The sequence below is a fragment of the Thermobia domestica genome, chromosome 8, assembly GCF_964235325.1.
Source record: "Thermobia domestica chromosome 8, izTheDome1.hap1.1, whole genome shotgun sequence".
NCBI classification, from domain to species: Eukaryota; Metazoa; Arthropoda; class Insecta; order Zygentoma; family Lepismatidae; genus Thermobia; species Thermobia domestica.
Genome location: NC_137461.1, coordinates 71,121,750 through 71,145,296, shown reverse-complemented (window position 1 = coordinate 71,145,296; position 23,547 = coordinate 71,121,750). Strand labels below are relative to the sequence as shown.

At 35.2% G+C, this 23,547-nt stretch overlaps 2 protein-coding genes across 4 annotated transcripts in view; one reads left to right on the top strand and one right to left on the bottom strand.

Moving 5' to 3' along the window:
* Positions 1-23,547, bottom strand: part of LOC145692985 (ankyrin repeat and FYVE domain-containing protein 1) — a 262,326-nt gene that overhangs the window by 84,215 nt on the left and 154,564 nt on the right. The gene's annotated exons all lie outside the window — the stretch shown is intronic.
* LOC145692986 (uncharacterized) overlaps positions 1-23,547 on the top strand; it is a 120,913-nt gene that overhangs the window by 368 nt on the left and 96,998 nt on the right. The window lies entirely within an intron of this gene.

The window sequence follows — 23,547 nt, the reverse complement described above, 5'->3', positions numbered from 1 at the left end:
CTTGTAATACAAATCTGGACCAAAAGAAAACAAATCGGTTTGAGAATGTACTACTGACACAGTTTTCCAATTCTAAACTATCAAATTGTGTGTTTTCCACAGGAAGGCGTTATTCCTTCGATTTTCTAACAAGTTTGTCTCGAGGATACATTTAGTTCATCGCACGAGAACTTAACTTTACGTAGGGAATTCGGGTCGGGATGTGAACCTATATACTACTACAATAACTGAAGTTAGGCTGATCAGACGATTCTGAGTTGGGTACGTCGTCAGCCGTTATTTCCGGCTTTTTTGACAAAACTCCGGATTATCTTAATTCAAGTAGTTTTTGATTGTTTCACACTGGTGGGGTCAACACTGACAATTCTCTGCCACCACTGAATCGAACCTCGGACCTTGAACGAACACCAAGAATACATGTTACTACTATACGGTTGCTCTTTTTAACTAGTTATCTAATGAAATTATAATAAACGTAAACATTTCTGTTTATTTTTTAAAAAAAAAAAATGTTTATGCAATTTTAAATTGGTGTACAATTCGTATATCTTCATTCATTGATAAAATGTAGCTAAATGAATTTCTAATTTTATATATACGTAAACTTTCTCAACACTATAATTTACAAAAAATAATAATAATAATAATAAAAATAAAAGTGGATAATCAGATTGAAAGCATGCCCTCCGCTGTGTGGGTGGGTTAGGAAATTGGCTACCTGTGAGAGGACAGCTTCCATTAGCTTCCATGAAAGATAGGAAGTCGTAATATATATATATATATAATCCACCATCGAAAAATGATAGTACACTCGTCTCGTAACCCGGAAAATTCAGGTTCGATTCCTATAGTTACCCTGAGCAGTTTTGCCCCAGAAATACATTGAGTCAAAGTCCTCATGTTCACGGAATACATCATATTTTGTGATTGATAAATATCTCGAATGTGGGTTTTCTCGAGGTTCTCCTTTCATTTTCCACTTTATCATTAGCTATCACACCCAAAGTGAATACCGAGACTGCTTTATTATTATTATTCAATATAGATCTGCATCATTTTCTTTTTCTTAGTTCTCTTTGGTTCCTGGTTCACTGGACTCGGCGCTCTAGGCTAATAATCAGAGATTGTGTACGCTTACATGTTTAATGAACTACAAGATATGCAAAGACAGGTTTTGGTTTATAGTTGAACCACATAAGACAATAATAATAGTTGTACCCTTAACAAAAAAAAAAAAAAAAAACTAGCATGAATAACACTTTCCTACGCTTATCTATTACGATTAAGCATTCGTTTTTTAGACTTATTTGAGAAAAGAAGTACGGATTGCCAAACTAAGTAAAACTATTTTAGCGTTCTTCGTCAGAAGCAAGTTTCTATCAAATGTCACTAACACTGTAAACTGCCGCCCGCCCACCTGCCGCTCGCACGCTCTGTGTTAGAGTAATGAAGCGATCGCAGAATTCAAACATGCCACCGCAACACCACTTCTATGTAGTCACATCATCGTTGTACTCATGCAACGTTGATGTCATCGATGTTAGTTCTTTCTGGGAAGATAGATGAGATCAACATAACCACGCCCGAGCGTGGAACAGTTTGGAAGGCACGAATAGCATCTTAAACTGCTGTTAGCTCTACTACAGAGTTCCTGAACCATTACTGCCAAATGAAACAAGTATCCTTGGTAGTGGAAAAATAAGCGAAAAGAAAACATGGAACCTCTGTGTCTACACGCGAAATGAACAATTAGGGTGTCTCGTGACTACTAAAAGTTCTAACTTGTGTGAAATTCATTCCTTAATATATTGTTGATATATATAATAACTTGGGCGAAGAGTTTATGACCTTTAAACATCAAATAAATACATTTCTTAGAAAATATTCGTGATTATAATATGGTGTAAAAATGATTTCATAAGCTGCGGAATGGTCTGCACGTGGTACCAAGATCGACGCCCGGTGAAACTTACGCTTTAGATTTTTTTTTTTTTTCAAGGTTGGCTCCTTACAACAGCTTAAGAGGTAATACTAGTCTCGAAAGCCAGAAATAGTAGCGATTTCTCAGCTATATACCTAGTGGCCAATCATAATACCTTAGTTTATGGGCCATGGAGCCATGGACTTTTAATTAGAATTTGTCTATTGAGCTTTACTGTATCCCCCACGTATCTACACATGTTAAAGGAGATTATAAGAAACATTGGCAGTGCTGGAACCTACAGATCTTCCGATTTCGGATGCTGTAGGTAAGCTGACACATATGTCACAGTTACCCAACTAACTCTGTTCACCCAACCAGTAGTATCGTTTCAGATTTTGGCAAGGGGACAAGACTGTCTACCAACAAAACAATTTCATTTTTTTATTACATAATTTATTAGAAAACGTGTTTTTCAAATTCAGGGGGGCCAATGTCCCACCCTGCCATCCCCAAATGACGCCCCTGTACGGAACCCAAAGATTGAGTCAAAGCTTGTCTATCTTATGCCAGGGGCACGTTGACCCAGTAGTGTCGGTATTATATAGTTAATCTGAGCTATTGGGCTGATGAGACGAAACAAGTTGAAGGTTTGAGTCCTTCTGAAAAGTGTGGCCGTTTTTAACTGTTTGCGAAGTTTCTATGGCGTGTGTGTCCCTATAGTCTTGGGTTACGTAGAAAATTAAATAAGATTACAGTAATTAAACACTATGGAGACAAGTCCCCGATTAGAGCTAATTTAAATAATAATAAAAGCGGTAGAGCTCACCTCAGATGTGATAGGTCCCTGGTTCGATTAAAAGCCATGTAACTTTGTGGTGCACAACATCGTGTTTGAAGATTTTCCCGAGATTCTCACTCTCCCTCATTTTCATTACACCATTTCTTTCATCACTTTATTCTCCTTTAGTCTACAGGTACAAAACAGTTGGACGTTAAAAGCTCCATTCATTTCATTTCTGCTTATTGTGTCGGGCCAATCCAGTCAAGATTACAAGAATAATTTGCATAAGCATTTAACCCTTTATTTGGTTTTGTTGCTTACAAGCAACATGGCTTTCTATTGCGACCCTCATGACTGTACGTTCACAAAATATAAGCCAATTCGTTTGTGCCGTTTTTGAGTAAATCGTCTAGGGAAAAAAATCATTCCCATCAGTACACACCCCCTTGATGTATATCGTATAGTACGGGTAATAATGAAAAAGACACAGCTGTTAGACCTGTTTTTGATTTTCATCTTCTATAAACTATCCTTATTTTGGGGGCAGAAAAAAATTCGAAGAAAGAAGTGGAGAAACTATATTGCTGATGGTAATGGTGTGTCGATGGAGAGATAGATCTTGTATTTTGATTAAGAAGCATATGGTTGGATTAACAACTCGATCGCACCTTAATTTCACAATACCAAATGTGACACTAATGGGTCTCTTGATAAAAAGGTGCACTAAATCCTGTCACAAAACTGGAAAATTTTATAAAACCTTTAAAATACGTCTTTGATACGTTGAACGATGTGGTTTCCGCTTCTGCACGTGTTTGGACAGACATTCAAAAATAACTTTTTCGGCATGTTCATGTACTGAAACCTGTCTATCCATTGGATCATCGAAATTATGATTATTTTTTAACGATTCTGAGATTTTCTTCCCTCCTATTCTCGTATGAAAGAAACAAAATAAGATGCTACGAATTTCCATGCTTGTGAGGAAATGCAAGCGGTGCCGTAAATGGGAATTCATTATCAGTCGACACGGAAACATATCAGCATTACAGTAGGACGGAATAATATTATCTACCTGCATGTATGTATAACCACCACACCAGCATAATAAATAAATAAAAAAAAAACCGCGCATACGAGAATATGCACGAAAATACAAAGAAATCTGTGCTTGTCTTAAAAGGAAAATCAATGCATTATTTTTTGGAGCCAAGATTAACAGGGAAGATCCTCAAGGTCGAAGATTACCGTCCTTTCCAACATACAGCATTGGTATTCGAACACGTGCACACGGTCGCTTAACGAAGAATTTGTTTTTAACATAAACCTCCGCATTAATTATAACAATTACAATATTATTTTAACAAAACAGGGTAAGGAAGTGGGTAAGGAAGTATTATAAATACTTTTGATTCACTTCATGAAGAAAGTAATTAATATTTTTTTCGTAAATTTCGTACTAATCGAAGGATCACGGTGGCTCAGTGGTAGAGAGGGAACCTTTGATGGGGGGTTCCTGGTTCGATCCCCGTTAAAGTAAGTCTGTGGTGGACAACATTGTATCCGTGTGGGTTTCCTCTCACATTCTCACCCAACCAATGCTTCCATTATCATTCATTTCCCTTAATCACCCGTCTCCTGTAGCCTAACGTGCATAATCGTGGGACGTTAAACCGAAAGTTGTTTTGTACTAATCGAGAGCTCGCACGTGGTCAAATGATCAGTATGCTGCTTTTATAGTAGTAGTAGTGGAAAATCCTTTTGCCATTTTCAACTTATTATATATAATAAGGGTTGAGCGCCAGTAGCGAGAGATAACTGGGATACTAACCTGAATTAAGGGAAGGTGAACTCCGGTCTACAAAGCCAGAAATAATGGTAACGGGAGATGTACTGACTATGCATCATCCAATTAAGAGCCATCTGAACAGTTACAGCTATTCTGGGCCATAAGGCCACATACTTTAATTTAATTTATTTGCTTCTATTGAATTGCACCATATATTTTTCGGTTTGCTTTATCGCAATTATAAGCAAACAACTTTGTTCAAATAATAATAATAATTGTAAATGGTAATAAGAAAAAGAGTACTGGCTGAATTTTGTAAGATCTCGTGACGCTGTAAGATTCTGATTAGTATCCGTGCGAATGAGGTCATTTACCAAACCCTTGAGGTGTTGGTGGCTCAGCCTCAAAGACAGACTTGTTTGTTGTTGCCACGTGCAGGAAGAGGTGGCCTGTCATTCGAAAACATAATAACTCGGTTTAACGTTTTTCGCTTCAATGGAAGTAAAGAAACAAAACAAAATTTCTTAATTTTTGACAAAATCTTCACTACAGAAAAATTCCCTAAACGAAAGCGGAACTTCCATTTCATTTCGTCTTTATAATCATATATATTGCACGAATTCATGCGTATGAATGACTCGTCAAGACATACATAAATATACATGGTTGTGTTATATACATACTGATTACATTAAAATACTAGGCTACATCTACAGTCAAAGAAAAAGAAACAAAAAATAGACCTTTTTAATACTATCAGTAATCAAATTCATTTATACATCTATGTATTCATTCACGGAATAAAAGCAGTGCTGTAATAGATAGGTTTTCAGTAATCTCTTGAATTCTCATCTTTGTTCTGTCATACACTGAGAACGTTTATTATATAATATGGTACCTATAAATGTTGGATTCCTTTCGTGAAACTTTGTGCGATGATGTTTGCTGGGAATTTTATCCTCACACCTGGTATCGTATTTATGGGTTGATGGTTTTAACAAACAACAACATGCGAAATATGTATAGTGAGGGTAAAGGCAATATTTTAAGTTCCTTGAATATTGGCCTACACGAGTCGTTTATTTTGGTCCCTTTTATAGTTCTTAAGACCCTTTCTTGAATCACGAACAATACATTACACTTTTGGGAACTTCCCCAAAAGATTATGCCATATGTTAGTAAAGACTGAAAGAATCCGAAATATAAGTTACGAAGCGTATCTAGATTTAAACATGTTTGATAGGTTTTATTGCATAGAGTATTTTATTGGTCTTTTGGGCCAAAGATATGTGTGTTTCGCAAGAAAGATTGTGATTTAGCCAAAGTCCCAGAAATTTGGTTGCGTTTGAATACATTGTTATTTCATTATTTAACATTATATCAATATCTATGCAATGCTTATTTTGGATGTGATGGAAATTTAGGGCTGTAGATTTGTCTGTGTTTAATTTTAGCTTGTTTTGGGCAAACCAGTTTTCTAAACTACTGGTTGTCTCATCAATGTTATCGCGGATAATCGCTAGACCTGTACACTTATTGAAGTATAATATTCAGAGCACTAAGAGCATATATATTAATGATACTATCTCAGCATTTGCCCAGTCTGCAGATTAAGAGACGAAGTTCAACCCTCATTCATACCTGCTCAGTTATCTACTACAAAAGTATTTCTTCAGATTCAGTAGAAAAGAAAAAAACAAATACACTGAAGTGAATTTTTTAATGTGAATATTGAGAATTCTTGGAAGAGAAAATTTATTGAGTGAAAAAAATGTTTCTTCTTTTAAGACATTTCTGCTACAACGAAATTCAAGAAGGGAAAAAGAGGAAACCGTGTCAATTTTAGTTTGAACATTTTTTTTTAAATCTCTTTCCACTTAGTAAAGTTAATTACGGTGTCTTCTAAAACTTGAATTCTAACTTGAGATGCGATAGTTGAAAATTAATTTGGCTTGGTAACCATCAAGCAAGAACTCGCCTTATAAAACATAAATAATAGAAACCAACGTTTTTATCTATTTCTAATTATAGAATATTATATATATATATATATATATATATATATATATATATATATATATATATATATATATATTGTTTGCCGACAACGCCAACTACCATATAAAGATCCAACAACTCGCACAATCAGGTTTACCACATACGTTCATTGCTCCTTCTTTGTGTTTAATGTGTTTAACACTTTTGAAATGTCGACGAACGTCTTCAAAAGAGTCAAAAGACTCAAGATAAACGAAACACAAGAACATTGAATTTTTCTTGGACTATCTTCTATTGCAGTTCAAAAACAGCGCACATGCAGTCTTTAAATTCATTCTTAATATTCTTTCTCCCAAAAGGTAACACATGACTGTGTTCGTAACGTCATGGAGAGAAAAAAAAAAAAAAGAGAGAGAGAGAGAGAGAGACAAGCGTATTGTTTAATTCCCTTGAGGTGTCGTTTACATGTACTTTACAAGCGAGTATGTTGACATGGTGTAAAATGCTTTAAGTACTCCTCCGTGTCAAGCACAATTAACATGCATAAACATTCTAACTGTACAATTATGGATATTTATCGGTGCTTTTTGCTTCATATCAGCAAATGATTAAGTATGGTAGACTAAGTTAATATAATTATTTTTTGAAGTTAAAAAGTGTCAGACTTATTTGTTACTGGAAATATTTCATTCAGTCCGATCTTTCTGACGCTGAAATTAATAAAGTTATATCATCAGAGGCTAAACTGACACGCTGAGGCTTCGTTGTAACATACCACCATTCATCCAGTGAAACCTGATCACGATTGACAAATCCAGGAGTCAAACCTACATGTATTATTCATTAGAAGCTAGCATGCTACTCTCACCATACAGTTAAGTACTTTGAAATTGTAGACCTGCGTATAAGGTCAAAGAAATTTCAATGCATACAATACACTGCATCTTTCATTCCGGGAAAATTCTCTATAGACGAGCAATGTTTATAACAGCCCCTAAACTGGATACATTTCTCTCTCTCTCTCTCTCTCTCTCTCTCTTTTCAAAATTTGTTTTAATACGATAGCTGATTAGCAGGGATGGCCAGAACCGGTACCTGGTGGAACCGGTTTTCGGCTCTGAACGGATCCGGTTCCGGAACCGGTTTTTCGGGTCCAGGTCTGAAAACGGTTCTGGAAACCGGATCCCCAAGGACCGGAACTTTGTGGCTATCCCTACACTAAACCCGAGCTGCTGGCTGGTTGTGAACAGTATGCTAGATGAAATGGTGGAAGCGACAGGCAGGCGCAAAGGCGGCGGCTGCTTATCTAATTTGGCTAAACACCCACTGGTGGACCAATTTTTTTTTTCTGGGGGAACAAGCGGGTCTGGGCGGAGAGGGCACAAGCGCGTGATCCTCTTTGCAGTTTTGAACGTGAACTTTATGTCTCATTTACAGGTCTTTCGGGCTTTCGGATCCAGGCCTGGAACCGGTTCTGAAAACCGGATCTCCAAGAACTGGTTCCGCCGAAACCGGAACTTTGTGGCCATCCCTACTGATTAGTTATTTAAGTACTTTGTATGTAGTATTTTTCCACATAATCCGAAAGCACACACATAATGATGTAATATTTAAAAAATCACATTAAGAAATAAAGAATTTCGGTTTCGATAGGCAGAATAATAGTAGATATGAATCATTAAATGAGAGTTACCGCAAGTGTAAAAGTTTAGCCACCATTACAGATTCATTCTTTAACAATAGGGGGAGAACCAAAGTAATAATCCAGTTGACCGAAGTCATGACGTCATTAATATGGCCGCTCGTAGAATTTCCATCAAACTGTTTAAACGCGTATAATTTCCCACAGAATAGAGATAGAACCATCGTTTTTGTTCCTAAGTAAAGGAAATTATACAAATATACAAAACTATTTATAGTAGCTGTGTATTGCGCTACGTTTAAGATACATTAAAGTAAATTTGAAACACATGTTTTTTGACAATCGTAAACATCGTTAAGATATTGTAGGAACAAGGATATAGATTTTATTGTGATCTATACAACGGTACCAATATATTTTCTGCATTGTTTAATATAAAGGATTTATATGATTTTATATAAGACACGTTTTGATGACTTCACAGCTGTAGGTATGTTATACTTGTATCATTAAATCAGAATTGTTGTAAGTATTAATAAGTTGCTCTACCGCTGCAGATTTAGTCTTTCTTTTATCTACCTAAAAATTTTAGTAAGTAATAATTAACTGTTATATTTTATCCTTACGTATAGATATTTGTGAATATAATTGGAGGTAAGGCAAACCATTTAATGGCATACACTTGTTAAGTGCAGTAGAATTTAATAATTTCTTCATGCAGATGAACATTTCTTGCATCTACACCTACATTTGAATACCTCCTAACAAGTGTTAGAAGCATTGGAAATGTTGATCCATATTAGCAAAAATATTGGATCTATATTTGCTGCTTTTTTCCACCCATATTTGCACGGATGTCGAAGAGTAATTTTGGTCGTGTTTGCAGAAGCCTGTAATAATACAGAAAAGCATTCTGTCGAGGAGACAATTTTTCTGGATTTTGGGTTTTGTGGCAGAAATTGTTTTCCTTTAACACTGATAATGTCTTCTTTATAACTTCCATACATTGTAGACTAGCATTAATTACCCGCTTTGCTGGGTTAAATTAAGAAAAAAATAGTAATATGTTCCGTTAGTCTGTCATGTTTTACTATTGCTAAAGTGCTCTTTGATATCGGTCATTTTCGATGATTTTTTATATATCCCTTACCCTCCTCGTGTTGCGGGGCACGGCATCGGACATGTCATTGTTTATCTCAGCGATCCCGAAAACTATGAATTCGACACTGATATTTTTCTTTCGATCATTTTTACCACCCCTCCCCCTCTCCCAAACTGCGGGACTGAATTTGGATTTAAACAGCATCAAAAGTGTCACTGTTCATCTTCGCGACTCCGAAAACTAAATTCGGCACGAATATCGGTCATTTCCGATCGTTTTGAATGTCTCTTCTCTCCCCATCTTTAAGTTACACCGTCAAAGTGATATGACAAAAACCATCTCAGGTTTAAACTTTATCGAGATCGAGGTTGTAAATTTGATCGAGATAGGTCTAGTGGTTCAAGAGTTAAGTTTTATTTATTTGTATATATATCTCCCCCTCCTATCCCCCTCTCCTTACTTAGTTCTAACGTCAAAGTGAAATCATAAAAAAACATCTCAGGTCCGAACATCATCTATATTAAAAATTTGATCCAGATTGATAGTTTGGTTCAAGAGTTGTAAGTTTTATTTATTTTTAAACTCCTTTCTCACCCTTCCCTAAGTTCTATAGTCAAGTGAATAGATAAATATCATCCCAGACCCGAACCTAATCTATGTTGAGAATTTAATCGAGATCTGTCCTTTCGTTCAAGAGTTATTAATTTTTATTTATTCTTATAATTCCCCCCTCCTCCTCCCCGAAGTTCTACCATCAAAGTGAATAGCTAAAAACACTCCCAGGTTAGAACCACATTTAAGTCAAAAATTTGAACGAGATCGGTCGGGCGGTTCCAGAGATTAGGAGTCACAAATATAGTAACTTTCAATTTTACCTAGGTATAATACAGATTAATAATTTTAAAAAATTCAATATACTTGAATACGGTGCGTCTAAATCAGGAACAGCGAAAGGATTATTCATCATGTTTACCATTGTTTCAGTTAGTGATTCAAACACCGACAGCTGTTGAGATTTCTATGTCAATTATTCTTGTCTTATTTCATGTTCCGAAATGTATTAACTGTTGACAGTCTTCTAAAACGTCTAAGAAGTTGTTAAAATAATAAACTAAAATGACAACAGCCAAATCCATGATTCGTACTACTATTGTTCCTGCCTTTTCTTCTAATGAATCCAGCACATGTAACATTATCCTGGTATCAGCTTCTTCATGGTTGCATCTTTCTGCCATGTTATTTCCAGGATCGACATGGCGAACGGTATCATTTACAGTTATGTATATGTCACTTTGAACATGGCTGGAAACATCATCACTTAGGGTAGATATCGAAATATTTTCTGCTTGCTTTGAGAATGACGTAAAACCATGGACCAATCCATGAGAAGCCTCACAACTGGATCTACCAACTGTCTCGTTCCATGATCCCGATCTTCGCGTCTTCTTCTTCTTTTTTTTAAAATGGAAATTTCGTAGTAAAAGTCCAAGAAATACGTAATGCCAATGTTTTCTCGATTCAATTTTAATTTGCGTCAAGAAACACACACAATAATAGTCTTGAAATGTTAATGAATCTACTATAGGTGACAGGGAATAAATTAAGGCTCCATCATCCTAAATGACAGCATGATAATTTGAAATGAAATAAAACCTTTGCGTTGATCGGTCCCACGCTTATGCCGGGTAGGCTAAAGGAGACGGTGATGATGAGAAATGAATGAAATGGTGGAAAGTGAGACGAAACGGGAGAACCCCGCGGAAACCCACACACACAATGTTTGTCCACCACAAAGTTTACTTGGCGCGAGTTGGGATCGAAATGAACGCTCTACCAGTGAGCCACCGCAGCCCTATGATAATTTGATGGCGCAGCTAAAATGACTGGTTGTTTTATTGGCCTAAACCTCATTCTGAAGTCATAAAAGATCAGATTTATTTGAACAATACATCTTCTCGACATTACTTGCAATTGAAGGAGGATATTCTCAAAATTCATGAACAAAGAATTCGTCCATATTGCCTTGTCTTGACTGTGTGGCTGTGTATATTTGTCTCAGAAGATAAAAATTTCCTTCTTGTATCCGTTTATGTTTTGAATAGCAAAGAATTGTTTTTTTTTCTGTATTGGGGTGTCAAATGGTTTACTTCTTCTAATAAGGACTTTATTTACGAAACTATCACATTTTGTTTACCTTTATCTAAAAGGATTGACTCTTTTTTTTGTGTGTGTGTGTGTGACGGGGGGGGGGGCTGCTAATGTTACCTTGAAGATTCAAAATTTTATTACCTAGCTCAAGAAATGGATTTCCATTCTTGCAAATTGCTTTAATCATCGCGTAGAAAGTCTTCTTGTCCTTTTCCCATTTCATCATGACGAAAATAATCACAGTTATTATTATCACTGTCTTCATAACGAGAGGAAATTTGAGTCCTCAATTTGCTTATTTACTTCACGGGTAAACATAGATCAGCTGAGAAGAGCAATCAGATCTGGAGTTATCTGGAGTTAAGCCAATGACTCCCTCTGAAACCTTTAATATCTTGCTTAGCTGTTCATGCCCTTGATCGAGTATAATGGAAGAGGAATGTTTCTTGGATCTATAGACAGCGATCATTGCAATCTTAAACTAATCGAAAACCGATTTTGGGAATTGATTCATGTCGTTAACATGGACAGGAACCCATCTAGCAAAATGGTAGTTATCACAATCTACAAGAATTTTAGGAATGATCAAAAAAAAAAAAAATGCATCAAAAGATTGCGATCTTGGACAATAATTAGTTTATGATTTAGGGGCCACAATTTTTTTTGAACGGCCCCTAAATCGACTTTTCGTATTTTTTTACGGAATAAGCACATCATACTGAGGTAAGTAATAGTTCGGGTTTGGCTTCACTGTATGTAGTTATCCAGATATAAAGCCTACAAGAAAATTTTTGATTGAAATATATTGTTAGTTTTTGGATCAGGGGCCACAAAATTTTTGAACGGTTCCTGAATCGTGTTTTTGTATTTTCTACGGAATAAGCACACCATACTGCTTTAAGTGATAGTTTGGGTTTGGATACACTGTATGTAGTTCTCCAGATATAAGGCTACAAGAAATTTTTTGATGAAATATATTGGATCTTTTGATCCAAAAGGAGACCTCCGCGATGGTGCAACAGTGTTACATGAAGCTCAAAATTTACCTTTCTGTGAGCACTTACAAAGATCAACAGCAAAGCCTCTAATTATATAACAAGAATCCAAGATCCGAACGTGGGACATACATTGCTGTTCTTAACCCAAAGTATTAAATTCAAGAAATAATAAACACTTCTGACCAGAGTATATACATTTGTTTATTAAAAACTAAATTCCAGTGTTTTTAATAAACAAGTGTATATACTCTGGTCAGAAGTGTTTATTATTTCTTTAGTGAGTTCCAGAGTCCTGATGGATAGAGTTGCATATTAAATTCAGTCTTCGATATTTCTTCGTAAGCTTCATTGAAGAGTTCTGCAGAGCTACAAAGATTATCTGGTGCGCACATCTTTGCGACAGACACGACTTTCAGAATACCATCTGCGATTCCTTTAGAAACTAAACCAGCTTCCACAGAGTATCAATCCATTTTAATTCCTGCAATGTATCTCCAATTGTCTTTCCCTATGTTTCTCTGTACGAAAGCTTCGAAGCAAGTTCACGATATCTTTCAAAGAATTATAGTTCTACTGAAGTTTCTTTATTATTACATAAATTGACTGATTCCACTTATTGCGGCTATCTGGTTTATATTTAAATGATTTACAATTTACTTACTTTACTTTGGTACAGAGATTACGATTTTATCTCTTCTGTGGGAAGTTATGCAAGTTTATATATGTTATTAGAATATTTACGGCGGCAATATTTATGACGTTAGAAATCCCAGCTATTACAATGCCATTCTCCCACCTTATACTGTTATGACCTAAAGACTAAATCTGCAGTAGTGCAGAAACTTTAATACTTACGAGAACTCTCGAGTATAACACCTCTAAATTACAGCTACGAAGTCACAACACGGTGTCTTACATAAAATCACAACTGCCTTATATCAAACAATACAGAAAATGTATTGGTACCGCTTTATAGAGCAACGGAGCTATTCAAACTTGAAATTTAAAACGGTTGTCAAAAAAAAGAAAAAAAGAAAGAAAAGAAAAGAAAGAAAGAAAAGAAAAGAAAAAAAGAAAGAAAAGAAAAGAAAAAATGTGTTTGAACTTTGCTTCAATATATCTCAAACGTGATGCCATATACAGATACTATAACTAATTTTGTATGATTTGCAGTTAATATACTTTACTTTGGAACGAAACTATTATTCTGCCGAAAGTTACACACGTTTAAAAATTCCATGGGCGACCATGTTGATGACGTAGTAGCTCCTGATCAACTGGATTGTTACTTTGCACCTCCCTCACATTGTTAGCGTGTATAACCCAAAGAATAAATCTGGGGTGGTGACCAAATTTTTACATTCATGGTAACTATCAACTCAATTGACCATAGGGATTCATACCTACTGTAACGCCTATAGAAGTGAGGAATAAGATGTGAATTCGGATCTAAAAAAGTCAATACTTGACATATCGAAATGTCGCACAACCCTAAATGTATGCCAATCTGCAGATCATACATCACTCATCTAATATACTCGCGACTTCTTCCAGACTATAAAACAATAGGTGGGTGGATTTATTATGTATAAAGCTGTTTAACCTTTCATAAAATGTTATCATGTACTGCAATGAGCCAATTTCTGAAACGGAATACACATCGTCTATATTTTAATTTATACTACAAGGAAACTTTCCATCAGTAGCATACGCAGAATGTCATCAAGTGGGGAGGAGGTTCAAACTCTCAAGTTCATATTATTTCATATGTTTTTATACATATCTTACTGCAATAAATCTTTATTTTTGCATATCTTGCTCAGGAGGATTAAAACCCAGAAACCTCTTTTGATTATGCAGCAAACCTGCATAACGCAGTTAATTGTTCCGAAAATGTCTGCATTGTTCAAGAACAACCTACAATGAATTTATTATCCTAATATTTTAAATGAACAACTGAATATGTTCATTTAAAAAAAAATAGGATAATAAATACGTTTAAAAACGAAAAAGAAATACGATATAACTGACAGGAAATCCTTGTAACATTTAAAAGTTGCAAAAAAAAAAAAAAATACATCTTACGCCTATGCTCCATAGGCTAAAGGAAGCGAATGGTGGAAACGAACGGTTAATGAAAATGGATTAAGAAAGGAACTGATACAATGAGAATTTTGGAGGAAACGGAAGAACCCCGAGTAAACCCATCGACACGATGCTGTCTACTACAAACTCATATGACCTGAGATTGAACCAGGTACCTCTTGCACCCGAGGTTATCACTCTCTCACTCACCTACCATGCTTCATTCATCAATTTTAATAAATATTGTCATCGCAAGCTAATACCCGATAACCACTTACACAGTGTTTCTATCTATGTATACATACTGCCATTTACTGCTTGTATCGGATTTTTTTTAATGAACTGGGAAACCTACATCCAATTCGCATATATGTATAATAATTAAAACGACGAGCAAATTCCGAGTTGTTCATAACAGCATTAGGCAATGTATTTCTGTAATTTCTTACGATCGTTTCAATAGACCAACTTTTATATGTTCAAGATATCGTTCAAAAATTCAGTTTCTTTAAAAAATGATCATACAAATTTTAACGAATTTTCGGGCTTTTTCTACTTTCACATGAAGACCTCTTAAGAAGTCAAAATCAATGTTCACAGTTTTTGATAACTAAGTAAACATGCTAAATTTTATTGACAAGCAGTGTATGAAGGTTTGTCATTTTTTTTTTCTTTCTTGCACAAACGAAGGCCATCAAGTTTCCACAAGAACAAGTCAACACCACAATATTACGTAAAGCATAAGTCTAGATCGTTACCATCTTTCACCTTACAAGGTTGTTATTCTTTATTATTCCTCTAAATAACATATATTGACCTATACGGATCATATATAGCTCAAGTGGTGCCTGTTTATTTACTGGAAACGCATGTCCTTCCATTGAAAACACTGCACAATACACGCCCCACGACAAAAAAGGTGCTGCGTTCAAAACAAACTTAATTGAAGAAGGTCAGACGTTTTAATGTACTACATATTAAATTAAACCTCCCTCAATTTTTTTATATGTTAAATAACAAACTGCATACTCAATATCGAAGGCTTCAGTTATATTAGCGTCTAAGAGTTTAGACTGTAATGCAAAGTTCCCAACAAATAACAATACTAAATGCAATGTAGCGTGCTAGTTATCTTGTATTATAATAATGGCCTGCTTCAGTTTTCAGTATTTATTTGTTGGTGTCACCGAGGGTATATGACAAAAGACCTACAGCTTAGCGTGGGATCCGAACAGCGTGAACTTCCACCGAGAATCAAACCTGAATCTTTCTATCAAAGGCAGAAACACTGGAATAAAGCCGAAAGGAAAACGTTCCAATATAGTTACCTAGACTGGTTCATATGCTGTCAAAATTTGAAAAATATTTTATTTCTCACGTAGATACACGTTCAAAAATGCTAAAATACTGAAAGTATGGAGTGATGGGCTGATCTAAGAACGACTGTTTTCAACGTAAACATGTTGGGCATTATGGAGAGTCGTTCTGATGCGTGATTAGTGCCATACTAAAGAGTTCGATTAACATGTTTCCTGCAGTAGTCAGGCCTTTAGTATGACACTAATCACACATCAAAACGACTCTGCATAAGGCCTCACAGAGTAATGCATCAACTGATTCACAATATAGACTGTATTAGTAAATAAATTTTCCCCCAGACGCTTACAGTGAATTTAAGGTAAAATTTATCGAAGTTCAAGATCTCTTCACATGTTTCAGCAAAGGGTATGATGAGCTTACGGCTAGCAGCATTGAATCCGTGAATTTTCTAAATTAAATAGCCATTCCATTCACTGGTGCAAATCCCGAGAGGATGAGGGAGTCATCCCAATCTTGGAACTGGTGGGGACTGTCCCCCAATAATCCTATTTGAAATGTATTTTTTGCGGGGGGAGAAATACTACTTCCCAGTACCACTACTTCATCTACATCACCTGATATATAATATACAACAGCTTAACCTCAGAAATCAGACTCATTTACCGTAATGTGAGTTTCATATCAGTTCTCTCCCAGATAAGCCTCAAATCTGCCCGCCTCCCAATGCTGAACACAACTCTGCTCCCCTGATCCTCCACAGCATTGTTTTTCAACTTCATAAATATGTTGAACATCGCTTACAAAAAGATTGTGGGAACGGACTTACCCACCCCAATGTTGAAGACAGATTTGCGCCGATGATTCCATTAATTATCACTATATACCGGTACTTATATTTATCATTCATCTCCTTTAGTCCACAAGTTTATTTCACAATTTTCCTGTCCTCTAAAAACTTCGCTAGCAACGATAAATTGCTCTTCGTGAACAAAGTGATTATAGTAGTACTGTGTATAGTTCAATCCAGAGGTGAAAATCGGGATTGGATATACATTGTGTTCGTTTTAATACCTAGAAAGGTTTGTGATGAGCGTTCTTGATTTTACTAGATAATAATTCTGTTATACCAGACTTAAAAACAATTATATAAACTGAATTTCTGGCAACAATAGTTTGCATGGTCCTGTAGTCTTGCTCTCTTGAAAGCGAAACAGTGGGAAACGGACACTATTGTGACGGTTGATCTTGCACGGTGGTCTGTGCATCCATCACCTACATCGGATTCGCTCCCCGGTCATGGTTTGCAGTTTACATTAATAGTAGGTCTCATCATTCATATCCTTGGTATTTCATAATGAAGCAAAATATAAAAAGGCTCAAAAGTTTGAATTGTGCGATTTCAATAAGAATAATACTATATTTTTTATTTATAAATTAAATACATACATATTTAATTTCCAGTAATGCATTTCCGTAATTTAGGGGCCAGTTTTGAATCTCGAAGAGAATACCATGTTTCAGATACGAACTTCAAGAGAAATGTTGACTCCACTTGAATAGTTTATCATAATGCATCTACCGTTGATACTTAAATCAAAACTTCAGTAGGGAACTTCAAACAACAATACATTTTCTCTATTTAAAAAAAAAAAACTGAGGGCCCAAGCCCAGTAGGTAAATATTAGGGAATTACAGAGACCTTCTTCCCCATACAAAATTGATATATTTGCTGCTGGTGGTTCAAGCTTAGAATTTTTAGAATGTGACAGAAAGGAATCCAAATAAAATGCAGTAAGATTTTCCACAGATATTCTTCTTTCTGTGTTAATGGATTAAGCGAAGGTGTTTTTTTTTATATTTGCCTTGTAAATACAACGGCGGCCTTCAACCAGTTATTCTTTCTTGTGTGAAGATTCCCACAAACATGGAATTTTCGTTACATCACCTTTATATTGATATGAAATTACTTCACACAATGTAGAGAACACCAAATATATTATTATTTTGCAAATGCAATCAGCGTTCAGGCTCACAATTCTCACTCGGACTCGTGCTTATTAATGTCAACCAAGCTCACGCCAGCTTAGATTCGCGCTTGCTCGAGTTTACTACTCTGAATAAGGCTCAAGTCAGCTCGATTTCGCGCATATTTACTTCATTGTAGTCGCACTCACCAAGGACTCAGGCTTACTGTCCTTAATGTGACTTGCACTCGCATTGCTCGTGTTCGCTAACTTCATTGGGGCTCGTGCTAGCTTAGACTCAAGGCTCTTATCTTGCTATCCACTTACAGCTTTCGTTCTCACACGGCTCGCGCTCAAGTATTCAGCTCAAGGCGACTGAGCCCGAGAGTCGGGCTCGCGAGTTTGGACATATCTGCAACGTACTAGTTATTAAGTGCTCGATATATATATTAAAAAAAAAAAAAAAAGGGTGAGTTAAATATGTCGTCAGTTCCATTCCCACTGTTTTCTAAAAATAATTTTCTAATAAGTACAAATTACTACTGAGTCAACTGGGCAATGTTTTCTGCAATGTACTCTGCATTTTGTCCAGTTTTGTTGTCTAAGCATATGATGTCAAACTTGATTTGAAGGCATATTCTTTGACAACCAGTAAAATTCCTGATTTTCTAAAAACCGAATTCTTCAACAAAAAAAGCTGAAGTTGCATGCAATTCTTCAAATAATCCAATACTTCAACGAATACAAAGACACAAATCCCGCAGTTGAAATATAACAGCCTCTGATCAGTGCAGATAGGGAATATATCGACAATAAAAAATATTCACTAGGAAATATTTTCTACGTACTAAATAATCACCTACTGTACATTTTAAAAAAAAATAGGTAATATTTCAAGAAATAAGAAAAATGTAGGTAGGACCACTATCTTCACTATTCTTCAGAAATGGAGAGAATTATTTCATGTCCTAGCAGTTATGATCTGATGAATAAATGAAACTGACGATAAATGAGGTGACTAACAGAATCAGTAGAATGAGGATGCCAAAAATCTACGAACATGACGTCTACCATGTCATGAGACAAATCATGAGAAAACTGTATGATGTTTGATATTTGTACTAAAGAGGTTAGATCAAGATCAGATAAATATCTGAAAGAAAAAAAGCGTATAATTTATACTGTATCTTCTTGCAATTGAAAATTCAAATTTGGAAGTTAGAGACTCTCACAATATTGGAATTTAAAAAAAAAAAAATACTGAAAAATGTTTCTAATCTGTACCAAGGAGGTCAAGGTCTGCCTTCATCTCAAAGATGATCAAGGTCAGTAGAGTCCCTCAAGGCACGTTTGAGTATTGAAAGCCGAAAAAGCAACCTAGATTTAAAACAGAAAAAAAAAACGAAAAGAAAAGAAAGAAAAAAGAACAGAAATACTGAAGAAGTTTTACTGTTTACACCATCACTGAATTTAGAGAGGAAATGTGTAACGGTCCTTGCATGCATGTGGACCTTGTGGTGAATAAACACAGTGTGCGTGGGTTTAGTAGGAGTTCCCCCATTTCTTCTGAATTTCTTCATTCCATTATTCTTATCCATCTCATAATCACACCCTCAGCTTTGGTGCATAATCGTGGACATTAAACTAGAAAAAAAGTCATGTTCATAAGTTTTATATCAGAAAATGAAATCTTTGTTTTACGTCCCACGTTTACGCCAGCCAGGCTAAAGGAGACGGTGATGATGAGAAATGAATGCAATGGTAGAATGAAGAAAGTGGAAAAAACGGGAGAACCTAGAGGGAACCTACGCACACGGTGTTTGTTCACCACAAGGCACACTTGGCGCGAGCTGAGATCGAACTAAGGACCCCATGAACGCTCTATAACTAAGCCACCGCGGCCCCAAAATTTTAATGCAATTCATCCTTATATTGAATTTAGGCTCCCCCCCCCAAAAAAAAAGTGCTTTGTACCCATCCCGAAATAATTTCCTGTGTACATGCATGATTGGCAGAGAACATTGAAGATAAATAATAGCTTTTGTAACAGCTGTGGGATAATTGTTGAAGCTGCCCCTGCTAAACTAACAATTGAAGAAACAAAAACTCGTCTTTTAAACAATTTGGCTCTCTAAGATTTCTCAAATGTTACAAAATGTATTGCACTAAAATACATCATTTTCTTTACTATTGTTTAGTATCAATATATGGCTTTCGTCGAATATCGAATACAATATTAATTCATATAGTCAAACATTAAAGAAGAAAATTATAATATTAAACGATATACAACATTCGTTCTGGCACGCATAGCAATTCTTCAGAGAAAAATTCTTGTGCGCACATTTCGAAAATTAACAAAATGCTTGAAAACAGAATTTAGCAAACTGAAAATTGAAACTGCATTCATTTTCCCTAGTTTGTAAACCTAAAAATTGATGCTGCACGAGAATCATTCCAAACCATTCCACTTATTAAAGTGAAACTGATAATTTATTATGAATCTGGCATACTAAAAATAATTTTTAAAAACTACCATTTTCTATGCTTGTTTTTCATAAGTGAAAGGAAATAATGAAATGCAACTTACCATAATCATAGATAATGTTATTCTACAACCATAGGCGTCTCTGGCAAGTTAAAATTGCGGGGACGGGGACGACTAGAATGCTATTAGATTCTAACTGAATTTACGCCAAAATTATGAGTAAAAGTTAATTTACAAAATCTTGACTCTCTGAAAGAAGTCTTACAATGACACACTTGATTTGATTACACATTCCTAATATTTCTTTTCTTTTTCCTTATTCTCCTGTCTTCTTAATGAAGTGGTGAAATTTATGTTGTCTACCTTTTCGTTCATAATTTTGTTGTTTTTGAACTTGTCCCTTAGCATCCCATTTCTTTGCTATCATCATTTACTTCGTTTTCCGTTTTAATACCTAGGATATAAAATTTATTCTTGCCATCATCCGGTTCCTCAGTGTATTCTTTCCATCTTTGTCAAGCTGCAATTCTCTCATTAAAAGTTCATTTCAATCTTTAGTGTCTATATTGTCATAGTAGTTTTTCCTTGCTACCTTCTATTCCCATGAAATTTACCTTCAAATACGTTATTATAATTTCTTTATCCTTTTTAATTCCTCTTGTCACCTTTACTTCTATTGTATATTCCTCTGTCTTTGTAGATTTCCTCTTTTAATTCGCAGATTAACTTTCTATACACGTTTTCTCTTCTCTGGTCTTCTTTCATCATGAAATCCGAGACTACTTTGACTAACAAAGAATTGTAGCTTTTTAAATATGTACACTCATGTCCAAAATGATTGTCGCATATCTATAATTGTCTTCTTTTAAGAATATAATTTGATAATGATTTTGCAGGGTACTTTTAATACTGATACTGTGTGTATAATCGGGAAATGTATATTTATGGTAAATTTCATAGACAAAGAATTATAAATACGAAAATTAGAATGACTAAAACAAAATATAGCTAAATTTACAAGAAAGTTTTGTTTTCGTTTTATTGTTCTTATTTACCGCTTTTTTTTGACATTAAATTTGCCACATACGTCTTTGCCGATTATAAACATACTAACATTATAAGAAATACCAGGCGAAATTGTTATCAAATTATATTCCTACAACAACATACTTATAGACATGCGACAATAATTTTGGACATGAGTGTACATATATATTTCCTTGAAAGAGGCTAACATTTCAACCACACTAACCTAATATTTAACAATACATATCAATTCATTTGTTCTGCCTCTCTGTACTTCTTCCATATAGATCAGCATTGGTCAATTTCGTCTCCACAACAAAATATTGGGGGGACACGTCCCCTCTGTCCCACTCGCCAGAGACGCCCGTATCTACAACAGAAAATATAAACCTAAAAAATTTTCAGTGTTGCCATCCATAGAAAGCTAAGGCAGCGACAAGAGGAACGAACTCAACTGATTTTGATTACGTATCATGTTGTCTTGGAATCATGTGAACTACTTTTTAAATAATAGTTGTATTTACTTTGTAATAAACAAAATAGTTTTAACATACAGTTTAATAATGTTATATAAAAAGTAGTTCATAGGATTCACAAACAATAGAATACGTAATCAAATGCAGTTTAGTTGGTTCCTTTAGCCGCTGCCTTAACTTAGATTTTTTGGGGGGGAAATCTCATTCTGGCAGCACTGTAAATTGTATGGATGGCAGCACTGAAAATTTTCTGTTGTAGAATAACATTATCTATGATTGTGTTAAGTTGCATTTCATTATCTCCTTTCACTTACGACAAGCAAGCAAAGAAAAATCGTACATGTTTTATTGTTTTTAGTATGTAGGCCTCTTAAGCTCTTCATTTTGATACTATGAAGACAGCACAATATGGTTAATGATAGAAAACCTAAAATTATCATAAAATCTGATTTTTTAATTTTTGTTGAATTAAAATATTCTCCAAATATAAAGCCTATACAGTCGATAGATCACATCAAGTGAACAAGATAACATGCTTAAGGATAAATCCTGATGTGTAGTTTTCGAAAAAAGAGAGAAAAGGAACTCCTGTCGTTTCCAATAATAAACAAGAACTTTTATTAGAAGAAATTATTAGAGTCCTATTTGTACTGTATATTTAAACAAAATACAGAGTTAACTAGAAGATTTTTGTCTTTTCCTGATGATGGCACACACATTCTTTACGTATACACTACTTGTAAATGTTTGACTAATATCTTGACAATATGTAATAACTCATCTTTTTTTCTGAAAAATCTATAAGGAATATTTTACTCTTAAGAGTAACTTTTTCTGGAATGATTTTTTTTCAAAACGAATCGGAGGATTTTGTTTATATTTCAGAAATAAATATTTTATTAATAGCTCTATCCTCCACCTCATCATCATCATAGGTATTCTGCCATTATTGGTAGGTCACTTGCTGCAACCGAGAAGCTTCCACTCTCCACGGTGTTCTGCTAACCTCTTCGTCTTCATGTATGATTTCTCTGTTTTGATATAGTCTAGTAATTGTAGTCTCCTTCGTCCTCTTCCTTTCTTTCCTGCCACCATACCCTCTAGCACGTCCGTCATGATACAGTTCCTTCTTACCCAATGTTCTAACCAGTTTCTCTTCATCTTCTCAATAATATCTAAAAGTGTTCTTGTTTCCCCACTATTTCTAACACCCTCTCATTCGTTTTTCGCTCGATCCAGCTGATTCTCTCCATTCTTCAGGCCCACATTTCGAAAGCTCCCAGCTATTTTTCATCATTTTTTTGTAATGCCCATGTCTGCGACCCATACAGCACAATACTCCACACGAAGCATTTTATGTCTTTTTCTCAACTCTTTCTTCAAGGTCCCACAAAACAGTCTTCTTTTTTTCTCCTCCTAAAGGCTTCTTTCGCTCTCCCTATCCTTGCTTTTATTTCACGTTCACAGTTCATATCATCACTAATAATAACCCTGTAAAGAAGGATAAATTGCTAGTCAAGAGAATATTCACAAGTAGTAGTTTACTCTTGGAGATATTTTTTATTAAGGCAACTTCCTCAAATACGAATCGTGTTGTTTTGTTGATAATTTATAAACAAATATTTCATTAATAACCCTAATTAATGTCATAAATAACATCTCGAAAAAATCGAGAACAAATAGTTTAGGATGAAATTTCTTCGGACGAAGCTTTCCGAAAACGTCTTCTGATTTTGTTCGTGTTTCATAAATAAATGTTTCAGTAATAACTGCAGCATAACTTGATTTAGTTTACGAAATTGGAGC